Genomic DNA, 22,003 nt, shown 5'->3' on the forward strand with positions numbered 1-22,003 from the left:
AAGACACCTCATCTTTTTTAATTGTTAAAAACAAACTGATTTAATAGACTCACCATATAGCTTGTTAAAGAGAACTTATGACTTTACTGTGTGACATAAAGGAAGAGTATTGTTTATTTATGTATTTATTATTATCTTGCAGTTTATAGGACAGGTAAAGACACCTAACCAGATCCTGCTGTCATCTACATTGACAAGCCATGGAAGGAAACAGAATGCCAGCAGCAGACCCAGTTTTCCTGACACCTGACTGTACAGTGTACTCATGTCTTAAGGGTGACTGCATGGGTTATGTCTAAGCATGCATTAGTTTGCTCAGCTGCCATAACAAAATACCACAGACTGGGTGGCTTAAACAACAGAAATTTATTTTCTCACAGTTCTGGAGGCTGGAAGTATAGGATCAAGGTGCCAGCATGGTCAAGCTCTGGTGAGGGCTGTCTTCCTGGCTTGCCGATGGCTGCCTTCTGGCTGTGTGTTCACAAGAGGGGGCCATTTCTGGGGCGGGATACAAGAGGAAGAGAGAGAGATCGCTCTTCTTCATCTTATAAGGCCACAGTCCTTTCAACTTAGGGCCCCATGCTTGTGACCTCATTTAACTTTATTTCCCTCCTAAAGGCCTTATCCCAGGAACAGCCACATCACGAGTTAGGGCTTTTACATACTCATTTTGATGGGCTACAATTCAGTCTATAACAAAGTGTCACTAAGGTACCACAGTCTAATGGCCAAAGAGAATGGGACATGATTAAACTTTAACAGGCTTCTAAACTTCAATAGTTTCTTTTCCTGAAGGACCTCCCACAATTTCCCCTTTCTGATGACAGTTACATCTGGTTATGAAATTTCCCTCTGGGCCTTAGTACCAAGGAGCTCTGATCCCCAGCCCCATCCCAGTAACTAACGTGGTCCTTATTAGTGGAATTGTTGCAGTCTGCTCTGTTTTCATTTGTCCCTTTTTGTTAGCCCAACCCCCCTGACCCCCAGGTAAAGTAGAAATAAACAAGTAGACAATGACTCCAGTAGTGCTTTTGGTTTCCTTTTCACATACTATAAAGTTTTTGATTGTTTGTTTGTTTTGTTTTAGTTTTGAGATGGGGTCTCACTCTGTCACCCTGGCTGGAGTGCAGTGGCATGATCTTGGCTCACTGCAACCTCTGCCTCCCGGGCTCAAGCGATCCTCCTGCCTCCTGCCTCAGCCTCCTGAGTAGCTGGGATCACAGGCATGTGCCACCACACCTGGATAATTTTTGTACTTATGGTAGAGACAGGGTCTCACCATGTTACCCAGGCTGGTTTTGAACTCCTGAGCTCAAGCAATCTGCCTACCTCGGTCTCCCAAGGTGCTGGGATTACAGGTGTGAGCCATAGCGCCTGGCCTTACATACCACCAGTTTATGGTGGCACTGTATGTATGTTTCACTGAAACATATTGTACTCAACAAAGAAACAGAGGCTGAACAATGTTTGTTCCCAATAGGGGCTTAATAGTTTCCTCATATAATAATATATTACTCTGTATGTGAGGATTTTCTTTTTTCTAACATTTAAATTACCTTAAGTACTGATTATGTTTTATCAAACTTCAAACATTCGTATTTCTTGAGTGAGAGACCAATATAAAAATAATTAATTCACCAAAAGAGAATGTGGAACTAAGTTAGATTGTAAGGTCCTGAAAATGCTGGATTATAATAAAAATATCTCCTTAACCATGACTGCAGTGGTTAAAATTTAACGAGACATTAACAGTGAAGTATGGTTCTTCAGACTCTGCTTTTGCTTTGTGAAAGTTCAGCAAAGATTTATGCTCCAAACGGACTCTGTATTCATGGAAATATACAGCTTAGTTTTTAAATATCCCTAGCACGTAAAAAGGTCATTTGCTTTGTTTTATGTAATTCATGTTTGTAATAATAACCACGACCTTCAGAGGCTGGACATTTGCTGGGAGCTAATGATCTGTCAGGGTTAGAGACCCAAAGCTTCATGCTGAGACCATTAATCAGCCCACCAGCCCATAACTTACGGGCAATACCATCTTGCGTCAGTCACTGTGACTCAGGTCCTCCAGGCCAGAGCATGAACTTTGGAATGCTTACACTGTCGGCCAGCTTCACTGAATACCACAGTACCCTGCTAATCATACCCATGTAAACCAGTGTCAGAAACTTCACACTGCAGAAGACATATCTTCTATGATTGCCACCCTTCCAAGGCCATGAGCCTGTATCTCAAAAGATGAGAACACTGGACAGATCATTATTAACTCCCTTTTGGAAGCCATTGGTCAAGTACTATTAAAAATATTTCAAAATATTTTCATACAAATGAACTTTATTAAATTAACTTTATTTATTTATTTGAGACGGAGTCTCACTGTTGCCTGACCAGGCTGGAGGGCAGTGGCACGATCTCGGCCCACTGCTACCTCTGCCTCCCGGGTTCAAGCGATTCTCCTGCTTCAGCCTTCCGAGTAGCTGGGATTACAGGTGTGTACCACCATGACCTGCTAATTTTTTTGTATTATTAGTAGAGATTGGGTTTCACCATGTTGGCTAGGCTGGTCTTGAACTCCTGACCTCAGGTGATCTGCCTGCCTCAGCCTCCCAAAGGGCTGGGATTATAGATGTGAGCCAGCACGCCCAGCCTCCAGTGGCCTCTTTAGAGCTCTCAATCCACAACTTCTCCGTGACCTGTTGAGCACTTCCCTCCTAGGGATACGGCTCCACCATGCATTCAGCAAGTTGTTATCCTGCAACTATGATGCACCAGGTGCGGGCATCTCACTTGGCATCTTTGCTGTCTTCCTTCTTCCATCTCTCCGACTTCTTCTCTCCTCCTTTCCTGTTGTCTCATTGTCTACTTATCCTTGGTGTTGCCAGGATTCCCTTTTGTTCCTCTTCCCTTTTATAATAATTATTATTTGCCGTGTATTGAGGTATACTCAGCCTACCACAGAAATCACCCATTTTTAAGTGTACACTTTAATGAGTTTGGGTAAATGTGCACTGGGGATGTGTACGACCTCCATCACAATCAAGTTTTGGAATAGTTCCATTGCTGCAAAAAGTTCCTTTCTGCCCCATCTCTGGTCCTAGGCAACTTCTACTCTGTTTTCTGTCACTAGAGTTTTGCCTTTCCTAGATTTTCATATAAATGGAATTAGTGTGTTCTCTTTTGTGTCTGGCTTCTTTCACATAGCATAGTTTTTGAGATTGATCCATGTTACTGAGTGCATCAGTAGTTTATTTCTTTTTATTGTTGAATAGTATTCCATTGTATGGATACACCACATTTTATTTTTAAAAAGTCTTAAACTTTTTTTTTTTTGAGTCTCACTCTGTCTCCCAGCCTGGAGTGCAGTGGCGCGATCTCGGCTCACTGCAAGCTCTGCCTCCTGGGTTCACGCCATTCTGTCTAAGCCTCCCGAGTAGCTGGGACTACAGGCGCCTGCCACTACGCCCGGCTAGTATTTTGTATTTTTAGTAGAGACAGGGTTTCACCGTGTTAGGCAGGATGGTCTCGATCTTCTGACCTCGTGATCCGCCCGCCTCGGCCTCCCAAAGTGCTGGGATTACAGGCGTGAGCCACCGCGCCCAGCCAAAAGTTTTAAACTTTTTAACCACCCCATGTCTCAGTCTCCCAATTATAAAATAAGCACAATACTGGTAACTTAACGTTTATGTGTAGAACACTTAGGACAGAGCCTAGCACTTGGTAGATAACTGCACGTTAGCTCATATTGTTACATGTGATTGTCCACGCACTAATAATGATGAGGCTCCTTGCGCCGGTTGACTGCGAGGGTGGGAAAGCGTGGGGCACCTGGGAGTGCAGGACAGCACAGGACAGGGGGCGTGGCTTAGCAGGTGGGGCCGCTCGGGTGCGGATGCGTGGGAAGAAGAGAGTAGGGTCAGGAACTGGTGGAAGAGCGGAGAGCAAGGGGCGTGGCCAAGCGGAGGCGGGGCCTGGAAGGAGGGCGTGGCTTGCGGGCCTCTGTGCCGCCTGGCCTCTTTAGGTGCAGCAGCGGAAGGCCTGGAGCAGAGGCTGCTTCTCCGCCCGAGCGCTCCCTGGGTGAGTCCATACCCCTGGCGCGAGTAGGATCCTCTCCTCCAGGGAAGGCGGGGTCCCTCGCTGGGGTTCAACCCAACTCTTCCCCTCTACCCCTTTCTCCTTGTTCTACACCTAGCGAGCCCAGACCCTCCCGAGGAGCAGAAAATGGAAGGAAACCAAGTTCTGTCCTGCGAGTCCTCGCCCTCTGCAGGAAGAGGATGTGGTGAGGCCAGCTTTTCCATATGCAGTTAGGCATCCAAGGGAAGATCTGCTGTACCTAAGTGGGGTGGGCATTTCATTCTTAGGGACCGTCTTTGTTAAAATAGTAAGTGGAATAGATAGAGCCAAAGCCACTTCTTAAAATACACAGAAAGTATTTAGATGATATTAATTAATAAGGCTCTCCAGCGAAAGGGGTGCTGAGCTGGGAACCGAGATAGTCCTTCCTCTATCACTGCGGTCCTCTGTCATCTCGAATGAGTCAGTTAACTTTCTGGGGCTTCCTTCATTCTGTCACTCATAAAAGGAATGCTCACCAAGACTTCCGTTCTGCAAGTCTGTAAAGGGCAGTCTGGTGAAGTTGCACAGCTTCAGCTCCGGTATCCTTAATCACAGGATCGTGGCTGCAAACCTCCCAGCCCTTCAGCATCTAACAGGTGTTAAGGCAAAGAGAATAAAGGCAAGATGCTCGGGATTCTCTGGGAAAGGAGGCAAGCTGCTCTGTGTTCTGGCGCTCCCAGTCCGCAGGGAGACTGGAGAAGCCCACATTTTCTTTCCAAGCCCTCAGGGTCCAAGAGACTGGTTACTAGATGTGCAGTGGCTGGGTATCTGGGCAGAGAGAGAAGTCTATCGTTCTGAGGAGCAGGAAGGACTGGGAAGAGGGTACCCAGTGTACAAGAGCCAGGCTGATGTGGTTGGAGGGTGGGGGGCAATGTCAGGGTAGGAAACACTTTTGCCTTTCCGGGGAATAAACAACTATTCTGGCGCCAGGTCAAGCTCATCTTCTGTGGGTACTTTATGCCCGACCAGTTACTCTAAAAGAAGACTCAAATAAGACTGCCTCATCCAAAAGCCCCGTGTGATTGTAATGCATACGGGGTGAGGACAATGGGCGGGCAATGGTATGTGGACTCTTTCAAGGCTGTTATCTTTTTCATTTGTTTCTTCAAAAATCCCCAGCAGAGAACCTTGAAAGCCAACTCTCATTTTTATTTTTTAAAAATTTAATTCCAGAATCACAGAATGAAAAGCATGGTGAAGCCCTCCTTCCTACTCCCATATGAAAAATCCCTCTGATAACACAACAACAACAACAACAACACAAACTCTTCTCTTGTTTTTGTGATCCTTGGTTCTTGAAGGCTCAGTTCTTTCAACAGTGGACAAAGGCTTTCATTCCATATATAGGCCATTCTTGCAATATTGTGTTCTATTCTGGGTGACATTTTTGAACAGGGACTTTGTTGAACTGCAACATGAGCAAGAGAGGATGACCAATATGGTTAGGAGCCTATAAATCCTGTCCTATGAGGGGCATTTGGGCATATTTAAACTTCAGGGACATAGCACTTGGTGGGGAGGACAGCTGCCTTCAAACAAAGTGAAAGGCTGCCAGGAGGAGAAGGACTTATTTTATATTTGTCAAGTGAGGAGAAACTGTAGGGGGCTAATTCTGGCTAGCACGACTGAGAAGATTTTAATGATTAGAACAATCCAGAAATGGAAATGAGCTGCCCCAGGAGGCCTTGATTTACAGTCAGGGAACGTGTTTACTCAGAGTCTGGGCTCCATGTGTAGGAATTATTATAAGAGAATTGATGCAGAGGGCGAAACCTTAGGGGGAAAAAGACTTCTAAGTTCATTTCTGGACATCTGATTCAATGTGTTAAGTTCTGGTTAGGAATATCTGACCTCAACTGATTAACACTGAAGATCTTTTCCTGTTTCTAAGGCCTGGAAGTGGGGAGTGTGAATGGTTGGGGTTGGGTGGGGTGGACCAGAGAAAGTAGGATAGACAGTGAGAAAGAGCCTAAGAAAGGAGTGACTCCTAAAGGAAGGTCGCCTTAGCCCACTTCACTTCACAGGTTTTTGTTGTTGTTGTTTTCTGGGATCAGTTCTGTTTACCTTTGTATAGAGTGATTCCACCTGGCTTAGTATGTTGGTGCATAGCTTTTCTCTCTCTCTTTCCTACTAGGTTCTTTTTGTAAATCACACTTTATTTGTTGCCAACCCTGATGAGTTGGAGTGGCCGATTTAAAGGTGAAATTAATAAGCAATTTAAATTAACTGGTGGAACCAGACTTAGGTTCTATTTTTATTCCTTCCCTGGTACTGTGTAGGTCAGTGGCTAGAAGTGTGATTCAAATCATATCAGGATATGCTTCTCTTGCCTTGTCTTTTAATTGGTCTTGTCAGCCTTGTTTGATTTTGTTTTGATTGGAACCCAGCTTCGTAGTCTGGGGTTTATCTTCACATAGCACAACGTGCCAAAGACAGAGCTATCCTGAACTGCAACCACTGCCTAACGGTCCAGACATTTTCTCCCTCGATTTGCACTGCAGCTGCATCTGGCACACTGCACAACATTCTTTTTCATTTATTGGTATGGAATGTGAAAACATTTTGAAAGCAGAAACACACTATGCAAATGTAAATTGCTATTATGGATAATATGCAGTTCTTAGGGAAAAGTTTATGTAGATATTTACTTGTACCTTATCAGCAGAACATGGCTTTGTTGGTTTTATGATATGTTATTAGATAGATACAGCTGTTATTGTAAATTGGCTTCTTTAATTTTTCGTGACTTGTGTCTGTAGTTTTAAAATGGTTTTTCTCCTAGACACATGGTCCCTAGATGAAGTTTCATAATTGATTCTCTGCTTTCCTACTCAAAACATTATATACCTTTTTGATGAGATGATATTCTCATCAAACAAGCATTCTCTTCTTTAAAATTCACTAAGTTGGCAACTTGGCAACAGAAACTTAAAAAAAAATTCTGCTTAAAAGTCAAATCATAAGCTGTTTATGATTTGACCGTGGTACACGCCTGTACTTCTCAGCTACTCGGGAAGCTGAGGTGGGTGGATTGCTTGAGCCCAGCCAGCAATATAGTGAGACACCCTCTGTAAAAGAAAAAAAAATCAAATCACATTCTGTACTTTGTTTGGGGAGCATATGTTTAAGAAAGTTACCATTTCTAACTAAAGTACATCTTGTCACTCCTAGTTACAGCTGAATCATCTTACGGTTTCACTAGACATATCCAATACTACTTGTATTACAGTCAAATTGTTGCACTATGCGTAATGTTACTAAAATAATATAGATTTAGTTATAGCCATCTTTGATCTGACCACCTGTTATGTAATTGCTGATATATTGCCTTGATTTTTTCTTCCAAGGACCTGTATCTTTCCTTCCCCAACTAAATTCCTTAAGATATTACAATAGATGACATCTAGTGTAGGACTGTGTGCATATAGTGACCACTTAAATGTTTATTATATGGAAGAATTGAGCTTGCTGTGGTGTGTCTTATTTTAAGTATCAGTTGCAAGCAGATAAGCACCAGTTTGAAAACTCTGATGTCTGTAAAGAAAAATTAAGAACAAGTTACCATCACATAAAAGATAAAGCTAGAAGATCACATGGATCATCAAAATATGCTTCAGCTGTATAAGAAAAATTAAGACACGACACTATATTCAGAAAACATGGATGTTTTGAAAAAATCTCAAACATCCCAATGCCTCATTTTATAAAAATAATAAAACTTCTAAAAACATCCTAAACATGACAAAAAGGATCTAGGCAAAATCAAAGCTACCAAAAAAGATATTCATTGGGATCAAGCTTTTTCTCTTTCATGTTCATTCTTGTCCATTATTGACAAGAAAGAAAAGAAGAAGAGAAAAGCACATTTAAAAAGTTAAGACTCATTGTCAGACTTAACTTATAAAAGATTTTGCAGAAATCCCATTTCTCTCAAGAAAAGTAAAACCAAGATGAGGCCAAAAGAGCTGTGTATGTATTTATATATGCTTGTCTGCTGCAGTAAAGACAGCGAACACCAGGTAACCAGTATTTCCAGAGATAATTGCAATGAAGATCTTAAAACTGCTTCATACTGTTTTGATGATGGGATCCTAGCAAATTCCAAAAGCAAAAAAAGGCACACAAGGAAATCATTGTAGGCCTTGTATTAGGAGTTGCCCTCCCTGAAATAAACAGCTGTCCTCATAACATAGAGCCTCCTTTGTCATCCAGTCCATCTGTGCTTGAATTGAAAACATGTAACTCGGAAGATGAATTTTGGGTGGAGAGTCTGACAGATAAGAGGGCTTCTCAAATAGGCATGATAAGCCCTGAAAAAAATGGGCAGCAGTTTTGATCACAGTCAAGAGATTTTTCTAACTCAAAAGCCCCTCTTTTTTTCCCTCTAAAATCGGGGCTTGTTCCCAATAGTTACAGTAGTCACTGCAGTTATTTGTCTTTAGCAACTCCCAAATGTATCAGGGGTGGAAGTGGAGAAGGAATTCACTATTTCAGTGATTCTGCAGAAGTTGGGCACAGATCTTAAGTGGAGAAACAGTTTGATGGTACAGCCATCTTCCTCAGAGCAACTTCAGATCCTCCCAGAGAACCAGAAGCCATATGGGCACCCAAGAGGAAGCCAGTCAGGCAGAAGATTTCTTTATTTCTTCAGCCAAAGCCACCTCCTTGCTTTTCAGAAAGAGAAGATTTGGATGAACAGCCTCTAGGTTTGAGTTTGCCTGGAAGAAGTAGGTCATGGCTGAAAGGGGCTTAGGGTATATTTTGTAACATGCTGAGTGGTGGTGATGAAACACACGTGACTCCTAAAAATGTTTTGGAGACTGTGAGCCTTATAGAAGGCAAAAATGAAGACTCAGGTATAATGACTACCATTCTCGTGATAATAGCTAGAGGAAAAATATGTTTTTATCAAATCGCAGAAAACAAATGAGATAACATATATTCAGACAAAATTGAATTCATCCTTTTTCTCAAAAAGTGGACATGATACTAATATTTTTAAAGAGCCTTCAGTAAAAATAAAAACCAAGACAAAAGAAAGGTTTAATGGTAGAAATTACTGAGGAATATGAGCTAATCTACATTTTAAAGCAGAGTTTTTCAGTTTTTATAGTTGTATTATTTTGTATTAAGAAAATAAAACAGCACAATGTAAACACACAAGCTTACACATACATACATAACTTTGAATTTTAGCATGTATTTTTGTTATAAAATTTAGAAAATATGCTGAGGAAATGGAGAAACATCAATTTATTATTTTTTTCAAATCTCTTTGTAGAGGTATGATTGTCATATAAAAAGCTGTATATACTTAAGGTATATAACACAGTGAGTTTGCAGATAAGTATTCACTTGTGAAACTATTACCTTTCAAGGCCATAGACATATTCATCTACCTCCTAAAGTTTTATCCAGCCCCTTTTGTAATTATTATTTTTTTGTGTAGTAAGAGCACAACATAAGATCTACCTTCTTAGAAAATTATATGTATATATTTGCATTTCTCTGATAATTAGTGATGTTGAGCATTTTTTCATGTTTTTCTGTCCACTTGATTGTCTTCTTTTGAAAACTGTCTGTTCATGTCCTTTGCTCATTTTTTGCTGGGGTTGTTTTCTTCCTGTTGAGTTGGTTTGGTTCCTTATAGAGCTTGGATATTAGTCCTTTGTCAGATGCATAGTTTGCAAATATTTTCTCCCATTCTGTAGGTTGTCTCTTTACTCTGTTGATTATTTCTTTTGCTGTGCATTAAGTCCCATTTACCTCATTTTGTGTTTTTTTTGGCTATTTTTTTTTTTTGCCATTTGCCTATTTTTGTTTTCTTCTCTTTCTGAAAAGCAAGGAGGTAGTTATGGCTGAAGAAATAATTATTTCTTCTCCCATTCTGTAGGTTGTCTCTTTACCCTGTTGATTATTTCTTTTGCCGTGAAGAAGCTTTTTAGTTTAATTAAGTCCCATTTACTTATTTTTGTTTTTGTTGCATTTGCTTTTGAGGTCTTAGAAATAAATTATTTGCCTAGGCCGGTGTCCAGAAGCGTTTTTTCTACATTTTCTTCTAGGATTTTTATAATTTCAGGTCTTACATTTAAGTCATTAATCCATCTTGAGTTAATTTTTGTATATGGTGAAAGATATGGGTCCAGTTTCATTATTCTGCATGTGGCTATTCAATTTTCTCAGCACCATTTATTGAATAGGGTGTTCTTTCCCCTTTGGATATTTTTGTTGACTTTGTCAAAGATCAGTTGATTGTAGGTATGTGTCTTCATTTCTGAGTTCTTTATTCTGTTCCATAGATTTATGTGTCTATTTTTATGCCAGTACCATGTTATTTTGGTTACTGTAGTCTTGCAACATAATTTGAAGTCAGGTAATGTGGTGCCTCTGCTTTGTTCTTTTTGCTTAGAATTGCTTTGGCTATTTGGGCTCTTTTTTGGCTCCATATGAATTTTAGAACTGTCTTTTCTAATTCTGCAAAAAATGACATTGGTAATTTGATAGGAATCACACTGAATCTGTAGATTGCTTTAAGGTCATTTTAATGAAACCACAATGAGATACCATCTTACATCAATTAGAATGGCTATTATTAAAAAGTCAAAAAAACAACAGATGTTGGCAAGGATGCAGAGAAAATATAACACTTATTCACCATTGGTGAGAATGTCAGTTAGTACACCCTCTGTGGAAAACAGTATGGAGATTTCACAAAGAGCTAAAAATAGAACTACCATTAGCTCTAGCAATTCCACTACAGAGTATCTACCCAAAGGAAAAGAAATCATTATATAAAAGGACACCTGCAATCGTATGTTTATTGCAGCACTATTCACAACAGCAAAGTCATAGAATTAACATAAAGTGTCCATCAACAGAGGATTGGATAAATAAAATGTGGAATATGGAATACTATGGATATAGCATATATACACACACCATGGAATACTACTCAGCCATGAAAAGAATAAAATCGTGTCTTTTGCAGCAACATGAATGGAAACAGAAAGTAAAATCCCACGCATTCTCACTTATAAGTGGAAACTAAACAATGTGTATACATGGCCATAGAGTGGAATGTAGGGGGTGAGGGATAAAAATTACCTTTTAGGTACAATGTACGCTATGTGGGTGATGGGTACACCAAAAGCTCAAACTTCACAACAAAACAATATACCCATGAAACAAAACTGTGCTTCTACCCCCAACTCTAAAAATTTTAAAAAAGAAAAAAGAAAATTGTACGTATATAATACAGTATTATTGACTATATGCACTATGCTATGTGGTAGAAATCCAGAACTTACCTATCTTGCATAGCCGAAACTTTGAACCCTTTGGCCATCACCTCCTCATTTTCCCCTTTCCACCATGCCCCTGACAGCCACCATTCTACTCCCTGCTTCTATGAGTTTGACTATTTTAGATTCCACATGTAAGTGATTGTCTTTCTGCACTTGGCTTATTTACATGTAGCATAATGTTCTCTAGATCCATCCATGTTGCAGCACATAACAGGCTTGCCTTCTTTTTTCAGGATGAATTGTATTCCTTTATATTTATATACTACATTTTACTTGTGTATCCATTGATGAACATTTATATTGTTTCTATATCTCTCGAGGTGTTAACACTGAATTGTCAGCTAATATAGATAAAGCAATGGCAGCTGACCTCCGTTTTGAGTAAAAGTAGAAAATACTAATGTTAGTTGACTACTTTTCTAGAAAAAAAGTTTTTAAGGCCAGGCACGGTGACTCACTCCCGTAATCCCAGCACTTTGGGAGGTCCAGGTGGGCAGATTGCTTGAGGCCAGGAGTTTCAGACCAGCCTGGACAACATGGCAAAACCCTGTCTCTACTGAAAATACAAAAATTAGTCAGGTGGGTGGCGCGTGCCTGTAATCCCAGCTTCTTGGGAGGCTGTCACAAGAATCACTTGAACCTGGGAGGTGGTGGTTGCAGTGAGCTGAGATTGTACCAGTGCACTGTAGCCTGGGCAACAGATCAAGACTCTGTCTCAGAAAAAAAAAAAAAAAGTTTTTTAAAAAAGTAATAATCCTCAGTGTGACTGTGTTTATTTATAGGAAATAGTTAAGTGAATAGTAAAAAATTGTTCCTTGATAGTTTACAAAGAGGGATTTTTGGCAAATGTAAAAATGACTATGTTTTGGCCGGGCACGGTGGCCCACACCTGTTATCCCAGCACTTTGGGAGCCCGAGGCAAGTGGTTCATGAGGTCAGAAGATCGAGACCATCCTGGCCAATATGGTAAAACCCTGTCTCTGCTAAAAATACAAAAAAAATAGCTGGGTATGGTGGCACGCACCTGTAGTCCCAACTACTTGGGAGGCTGAGGCAGGAGAATCGTTTGAACCCGGGAGGCAGAGGTTGCAGTGAGCCGAGATTGCATCACTGCACTCCAGCCTGGCAACAGAGTGAGACTCTGTCTCAAAAAAAAAAAAAAAAAAGACTTTTAATTTTTTTTCCAAAAGTTTTGGTACCTCTTTCTTTTCTCTTCTCTTTTGTTTCCCTCTTTTCTAAATTGTGTCCATTCATTCATTCCAATACAAAATATTTACTGAGTGCTTATTATGTGCTGTGGAAGTGGTACACTATTCTTATCCTCAATTTCTTCCCAATATCTCACAACACAGTAGAAAAAAATATCAGTGTAGTAGGGTTTTGCCTTGACATAAAGCTATCTTCCATTTAGGGGCCAAGAATGCCAGGGCATGTGTGGAGGAGTGGGATTATCTATTTGCACTAAGGTCTGAGGGAAGGCGTTCATCATAATGGAGATACTTGGGTCAAAAACACTACCTCATCTGTGTAAAAGAAGAAGCATTTCTGAGTCCAGGATTTTCTTAGATTGTTCATGGACCCAAGCTTGCGTCTCTAGGAACACTGAAAACACAAGGGGACATTGCTTTGGAAGAATGTACAACGTGATGTTCTGAAGGCCAGGAGCAAATCCCCTCCAGCCCTGCAGGCAGGTCTTACCTATAACGAGCACACACACTGCTGCAGAGCCAGCCCAGGACCCACCTGTTGTGAAAGGCATGGTTAGCTCACCTGGCATTGTCAGTCTCTGGAAGTGCAATGAATGGAATAGGACTGCTCTGGGGACAAGTTTTGGTACCAACCTGTTCTTGGCGAAGATGGAGCCACTGCCAGTGTGGCTCCAGGACTGATTTCCCAGTTAGCTAAGGACCTTCTCATGGTCTTGTTACCTCAATCTCTCCTTCCGACCAGCTTCTTATTCAGCTCTGTTATTACTCATTCCTCCCCTGCCTGTTCTTCCACAAAGAGTCCTCAAGTCCTTGGCTCCACTTTTTGTCCCAGCCCACAAGTACTGTCCTGCACATTTTTCTTTGTGCACTCACATGGTTAATTATCTGAGCCACTTCCTCGTCAGAACTCTGGGTTCCCTCACTTTCTCTCATTTGGCTGGACTCATCCATCAGAAAACTAACTCTGGATGTATGAGGCCTCTGTCTTCTCAGCTCCTACTTCTGGGCTGGGGCTGCTGCTGCTGCTGCTGCTAGAAGAAGTGTAGATTACACACACTGTGCCACTGCGATTAGCTGCTCCTTCAAGAGCTCATTACTTGCCTTAGCCTTCACCACCTTCCTCAAGCCCTATACCACCCCTGAGTGCTCATCCCTGGCCTGTGGTTTTTCTTCCTAAGGACATTGAGGCCATTTCCTTACTTCCTTTCTCCCTTTAATTTGCTCTTATTGAACTTTGTCCTTGCCAATCCCCTGAGATCTCTTTCCATATGCATTGATATCCATCTTGTAAAATCTGATGGTTGGTTCTCAGTCCTCTTACAACTTGAACTTTTAGTGGTATTTGACACAGTTGGTTCCTTTCCCTTTCTTGACCACTTTCTTCATTTGGTTATGGGGACATGGCAGAAGTCTTTGACTTCTTTTCACCCATTGGCTGTTCCATCTTATCTTCTTCCCCAGCTCCTCTTTTTTTTCTGACTTCCAAATATTTGAATGTCTCAGAGCTCACTTTTCAGCCTCATCTCTGCTCTTTCTTACTCAGTAAGAAATCTCAGCTGGTGTTCTGACTTTAAATACCAACTATAGGCTGATCATTCTGAAATGTGCATTTCTATACGCAGTTTCCGTCCTGAATTCCAGACTTGTATTTCCAACTGCCTACTTGGCATGTTCCCTTGGGTCTCTAGTAGACATCTCAAACTCCACACATCCAAAACAAAGCTCTTGATTTCTCCAAGTCAAATTGCTCCTCCATGGCTTCTCCATCCTTGTTGCCCAAGCCAAAATAGAGAGTCACCCTTGATTAGTCTCTCTCCTACCTTCCACTTTACTCTATCAGAACAGGTCTGTAATCCATTTACTTTGCTCCAGACCACCATCATTTCTCAATGGAACAACTATCCCTGCTTTCACTATTCCCCTGCCTTCATTTTTCATATAGAAGCCAGGGAGATCACTTAGCAACTTACATTAGATAAGGTCATTCCCTTGATTAAAACCTTCCACCAGCTTCCCATGATACTCAAATAAAATCTAGGTTCCCAAACCTTACTTCCAAAGTCCTGTGTGATCTGGCCCCTGGCTGATCTCTCTAATCTTACCTTATTCCCTTTTCTCCTTTGCCCATTCTATTCCAGCTTCACTGGCCTGCTTTGGATTTTTTCAACCCTGTAAGCCACTTCTTTCCTTGATTTTCACGTGGCCATAGAAAGTCTAAATGACATCTCCTCGGAGAGGTTTCCCTGACCACTCATTCTAAAGGAGCCCAACCCCTATCACATCACCATATTTTAATTGTCTGCATAACACTTATCTCTGTTGGATATTTTTCTTGTTTATTTGGTATTGTCTGCTCCAACTAGAAGGTCATCAGAAACTTTGCTTTGTTCATTCATGTATTCTCTGCACAATTTGACGTGGGTCATTTACAAGATGATTGTATACGTCAGTCCAAGGCATGGGAGGATAGGCTGGAGATGCCATAGGCTGATACCTTATGTAGTACTTCACCAAGACCTGCTGATTTTACCTCCTAAACATTTTTCTATTCCAGCGCTGTCCCTCCATAGAGAAGAGATGGAGAAGGCACAAAGCTGTCATCCTTTCTTTATGACTTCAACAGTTTCCATCTGGTCTTTCTGCCTTCAGTCTTATTTTCTCCGATCCATTCTCTGCCACAGTTCCTAAAACATAAGTCTGGCATGTCACTCTCCTGTTTAAAACTCTTCAAAGGCTTTCAGTCATTTGCATGATAAAGTCATTAGCCTAACAGTATATTCTGTGTTGTGATAGGCAGTCTCTCTCTCTATGTCCTTCTTGTTTTATTCTCCAATAATACCCAACTGCTTTTAGGGCACTGTGAATACTTTGCTTTCCCTGTTTCTGTGTCTTTGCTCATGTGCTCCACTCTGCCTTGGACTGTGTGGCCTTTAGAAGCCATGTGACCTTGGGATATCACTTATTCTTCTGAACCTTAGTTTCCTAATAATCATAATCCGGCCGGGCGCGGTGGCTCACGCTTGTAATCCCAGCACTTTGGGAGGCCGAGGCGGGCGGATCACGAGGTCAGGAGATCGAGACCACGGTGAAACCCCGTCTCTACTAAAAACACAAAAAAATTAGCCGGGCGTGGTGGCGGGCGCCTGTAGTCCCAGCTACTCGGAGAGGCTGAGGCAGGAGAATGGCGTGAACCCGGGAGGCGGAGCTTGCAGTGAGCCGAGATTGCGCCACTGCACTCCAGCCTGGGCGACAGAGCGAGACTCCGTCTCAAAAAAAAAAAAAAAAAAAAAAAAAAAAAATCATAATCCTTCACAGGGGCAACGTGAGGGTCAAATGATACCATGTACAGAGAAAAAACTACAATGCCTGTTGTATAGCATGTGCTCAACAAATTGCAATTGTATTTTTCAACAATGTTAATGTTGACACTAATACTACTAAACCATAATATAGTGGAGCTAGTGTAAGATTTCTGGTACTTTCTTGGGTTGCTTGCCTTGGGAGAAAGTAACCAGATCTGACTAAAAATGTGAACTACCAGCTCTGATTTTCCATTCCTCCTTCCCTGTCCTTCCTAGAAACCTTGAAATCCACATAATTCTCACCCAAGGATTCTCAAATCTGCAGGGACAAGACAAGCACTTGTTCCTCATTGGGCCCTGGGACCTTCCCTGGCTGTGCTCTCAGGTGGGGGGGTCAGCTGGGATTGTCCAGCATTTCTGTGTCTTGGGATTGGAAATCAAAACTTTGGAGTTTTCCTCCAGTCTTTCGCATAGACTTCACTGAACTGCCAGGTTTCAGAGACGTGCTGGAGCCCCCTGGTGGTGGCTTCTGGGCACGGGAATAGCCATAACTGCAGGGTGAATGGAACCTGTGAAGTTCAAAGTACTTTGTCACTATATTATCTTGTTATCACTGCAAAGAGGGTTAGGGATCTACCTGGCATCTTGTGGACTGACATATGAGGGAGGATAATGACATGTTCTAAGCTTCTAGGGTGTGGTGGGGATGATGGGAAAGGGCTTTGGTGCCAGTGGGATGGGTTAGCCTGGAGTGCTCCCCAGGGACAAAAAGCAAGGTTGCTGTACATAATGACAACCTTTGATTGGATCAGAATGAGACCCAGGTGAGCCAGGTCTCCTGATGATTTTAATCTACTTTCAAGGTTTAGCTGCTCTGAGCTCTGTGAATTTCAAGTAGTCCAATAGTCAGTTTGGCGAATACATTCATTTACTTAGAGACTTAACAAATTAAGCCAATAAATACCTACCATATACTAGGTGTTAAGTGCTGTGGCAAGTGCTGTGGCAAATTCTGAGATGAATCTTGGCCCCCACCTTCCAAAAACTCACAATCTGGTGGGGATTATAAGACTCATAGACAAATAATTGAATGGAATAAAATTCCATGCTCATGGATAGGAAGAATCAATATTGTGAAAATGGCCATACTGCCAGAGGTAATTTATAGATTCAGTGCCATCCCCATCAAGCTACCAATGACTTTCTTCACAGAATTGGAAAAAACTACTTTAAAGTTCATATGGAACCAAAAAGAGCCCGCATTGACAAGACAATCCTAAGCTAAAAGAACAAAGCTGGAGGCATCACACTACCTGACTTCAAACTATACTACAAGGCTACAGTAACCAAAACAGCATGGTACTGGTACCAAAACTGAGATATAGACCAATGGAACAGAACAGAGCCCTCAGAAATAATACCACAGATCTACAACCATCTGATCTTTGACAAACCTGACAAAAGCAATGGGGAAAGGATTCCCTATTTAATAAATGGTGCTGGGAAAACTGCCTAGCCATATGTAGAAAGCTGAAACTGGATCCCTTCTTTACACCTTATAGAAAAATTAATTCAAGATGGATTAAAGACTTACATGTTAGACCTAAAACCATAAAAACCCTAGAAGAAAACCTAGGCAGTAGCATTCAGGACATAGGCATGAGCAAGGACTTCATGACTAAAACACCAAAAGCAATAACAACAAAAGCCAAAATAGACTAATGGGATTTAATTAAACTAAAGAGCTTCTGCATGGCAAAAGAAACTACCATCAGAGTGAACAGGCAACCTACAGAATGGGAGAAAATTTTTGCAATCTACCCATCTGACAAAGGGCTAATATCCAGAATCTACAAAGAACTTAAACAAATTTACCAGAAAAAAATCAAACAACCCCATCAAAAAGTGGGCACAGGATATGAACAGACACTTCTCAAAAGAAGACATTTATGCAGCCAACAGACACATGAAAAAATGCTCAGCTTCACTGGCCATCAGAGAAATGCAAATCAAAACCACAATGAGATACCATCTCACACCAGTTAGAATGGCCATCATTAAAAAGTCAAGAAACAACAGGTGCTGTAGAGGATGTGGAGAAATAAGAACACTTTTACACTGTTGGTGGGACTGTAAACTAGTTCAACCATTGTGGAAGACAGTGTGGTGATTCCTCAAGGATCTAGAACTAGAAATACCATTTGACCCAGCCATCCCATTACTGGGTATATACCCAAAGGACTATAAATCATGCTGCTATAAAGACACATGCACACGTATGTTTATTGTGGCCCTATTCACAATAGCAAAGACTTGGAACCAACCCAAATGTCCATCAATGATAGATTGGATTAAGAAAATGTGGCACATATACACCATGGAATACTGTGCAGCCACAAAAAAGGATGAGTTCATGTCCTTTGTAGGGACATGGATGAAGCAGGAAACCATCATTCTCAGCAAACTATTGCAAGGACAGAAAACCAAACACCACATGTTCTCACTCATAGGTGGGAACTGAACAATGAGAACACTTGGACACGGGATGGGGAACATCACATACCAGGGCCTGTCGTGGGGTGGGGGGCAGGGGGAGGGATAGCACTAGGAGATATACCTATTGTAAATGATGAGTTAATGGGTGCAGCACACCAATATGGCACATGGATACATATGTAACAAACCTGCATGTTGTGCACATGTACCCTAGAACTTAAAGTATAATAAAATAAAATAAAAAGAAAACAGACTAACAAAAAAAGACTCATAGTTGAATTAGAGAGGGGAAAGTGATAATGATTCAAGTAGAAGTAAAATGTAAAGTGAGTTCAGAAGAGGGAGACATATCCAACCATAAAATTTTATAGCAGGGAGCATTTGAACTAAAAGAATGCAAGTTGCAGAGGGCATCCCAGATGGAACCATGGCAGGAAAGCCTGGGTGTGTGTGAAACTGCCAGAAGTTTTGTTTGGTGCATGGAGACTGGAAAGATAGACAAAGGCTACATCCAACTGGGTCCTCATCATCTGTGCAAGGAGTTTGGATCTGATTTCTTAGGCAATGAGAATAACCTGATGAGATGAGTGTTTTAGGATAATTCAGTGATAGGTCATAGGATGGATGGGAGGAAGCAAGGATGAAATGTGGAGAGACATTAGGTGACTCTTAGGATAGTTCAGGCAGGTGGAATGGAGAGGAGAGGGCAACCTAAATAAGTGTTTCATCATTTATCAACATGACTTGGCAACTGATTGTAAAAAGGGGCAATTGACAGAGATGAATTTTTAAAATGCCATGACATTTCCAAACACTGATGGCTGGGAAGATTGTGGAACCCATAGCAGGTACAGAGGCAAAGCATGTTTGAAAGGAAATGGGATGTGTTCCATTTTGGTCAAGAAGAGTTTGAGATATCTGTAGAATGTTCAGGTAGAAATTCAGGCTTGGAGTACAGAAGGGAAATGGCTTTGAGATATAGGATATGAGATCAGTTCCACTGAGAAAAAGATAAACCAGTAGAATTTGGTAACATTTCAGAGGAGGTTGGGAGATCTCTTATCTGTGCAGAAAAAAATGAGAGGCAATGTGAAAGTGGCTTTGTGCTTAGAGGGCAGACCTGAGTTTGAATCCTAGCTCTGCCACATAGTCTTTGAGTGACCTTGGACAAGTTACTTAACCTCTTTAAGCCTCAGTTTTCTCGTCTATAAGATGGGATAGAATATAGCCTTTTCTTTGGAGGGGATTATGAGGATTAAATCAGATGACATATGCAAAATATTTAGAAGGATGCCCAGCATGTGACTGCTTGATAAAAGCTACCATTTTAAAAAATTATTACCACTAATAATGACAATGATTATTAGTAGATAATAGTACAATGAAAATGATTAGTAGTACAATGATAGAAAATTGAGGGCACTGACATTTTGAGGGGGGTGGAGGAAAAGAAGTCAGAGAAGATAGAAATAGTGGAAGAGGAGCAATGAACTATAGTTTTGCAGCATTAGGCAAGAATTTCAAAGACTTGGTAGCCACTGTTATCAATTGAGGTGAGAAGTTAATGTGGATGAATATAGAGAAAATACTGTTAAATTTGGAATGGGAATATATTAGTTTGCTAGGGCTGCTGTAACAAAGTACCACAAATGAGACAGCTTCAACAACAAATATTTATTGTCTTCCAGTTCTGAAGGTGGGAAGTCTTAGATCAAGGTGTCCCAAGGTTGGTTCCTTGTGAGGGCTGTGAAGGAAGGATCTGTTCCATGCCCCTCACCTCACTTCTGGTGGTTTGCCAGCATCTTTGGCTTATAGATGCATCATCTCAATCTCTGTCTTCATGTTCACATGGCATTTTCGCTGTGTGGATGTCTCTGTTCAAATTTCCCCTCTTTATAAAGATACTGGTCATATTGTATTAGGAGCCTGCCCTGCTCCAGTATGACCTTGTCTTAACTAATTATGTAATATTTATATTATTATTATAATTTTAGATATAAAATGATTTTAGATAGAAAATTGAGGGCACTGACATTTTTAGGGGGTGGAGGAAAAGAAGTCAGAGAAGATAGGAAGAAACAGCAGAAGAGGATCAATGAACTATAGTTTTGCAGCATTAGGTGATAATTTCAAGAATGGGTGGGAAGGATCTGTTCCATGCCCCTCACCTCGCTTCTGGTGGTTTGCTGGCATCTCTGCAGACCAGGCTTCTGGTAGTTTGCTGGCATCTTTGTAGATCAGATTATACACAGATTATAATCTGTGGTCAAATTGTACCTAGGGTCAGATTATACCCAGATCTGTGGTCAGATTGTACACAGATTTTTGTAAAAATCTGATTTCTTCAATTGACTAAGTCTTTTTATTTATTTTTTATGATAATGTGCTAAATCTTATTGATAATCAAGGAAATGTAAATTAAAATAACAATGATATAACATTACACATTCACTAAATCCACAAAATTTAAAAGATAAATCTGCTGATATTAACTATTGGAGTGAATATAGATCAATGGAAAACTCTACCTTGCTGAGGGAACTATAAATTGATACAACCATTTTGGAAATGAACATGCTCCAGGACCCAGCATTTCTCTTTCTAGGTATATCCTAGAGAAATTCTTGTTTATAAACACTACACATGTGCAAAAATGTTCCTAGCAGTGCTATTTGTAATGGAAAAATAATGGCAACATCCCAAATGTCCATCATCATGAGACTAGATAAATAAAATGAAATATTTATACAGTAGTGAAGATAAACAAATCACAGCTACACAGCTATAGCATGAACAAATCTTAAAAGTTAATACTGAATGAAGAAAAGCAGATCACAAAAGACTCCATACAGCACAATGCCATTAAAAAAAAGTTTGAAAAAAGCAAAGCTTAATTTAGTGTTTAGGAATGCATATATATGGAATAACACTATAAGAAAAGCAAAGGAAAGATAAACACAAAATTTCAGGAGAGTGATTAGTTCTGGTGGGGATATGGAAAGAGGCAGAGGAGGGGATAATAAAGGGGCTTGCAGGTTAATTCATGGACATTGGGAATATTCTAGTTCTTAGGCTAGGTGGTAGATTCATAGGATATTTATTTCATTGTTATGTTTCATAATTTATATATATATATAAAACTTTCTTTTGTACATGCTCAGTATGATATAATTAAAAATCCAATAGCCAGAATGATTTATAACTAGGGAAATTTGTAGTTTGTGGCTACTAGGTTGTAAATTCCTCAAAGGTAGCTATTTGGCAAAAACAAAATATTCAACAATAATTGGACTCAACAATGGATGAAGAATGTTGCGACATGTGTATACTGATGCTTCTGGAGTGCTTTTAAATGTACTTAGAAGAGATTGAAGATTGATATCTTATGAGTCCCTCTGTCATTTTGTCTTTTAAAAAAATTAATTTAATTTAATTTTAAGTTCCAGGACTAAGTCTTTTAAATCAAATCAGTCAAAATGATTTCCATTTATAGATTCAGGTTTAATTAGCCTCCAGGGGTGCGATATAGGAGCAGTGGCATGAGGAGTAGGGCTGGAAGCAGAAAGACTAGCGTTCA

The sequence above is a fragment of the Symphalangus syndactylus genome, chromosome 6 (genome assembly GCF_028878055.3).
Source record: "Symphalangus syndactylus isolate Jambi chromosome 6, NHGRI_mSymSyn1-v2.1_pri, whole genome shotgun sequence".
In the NCBI taxonomy this organism is placed as follows: Eukaryota; Metazoa; Chordata; class Mammalia; order Primates; family Hylobatidae; genus Symphalangus; species Symphalangus syndactylus.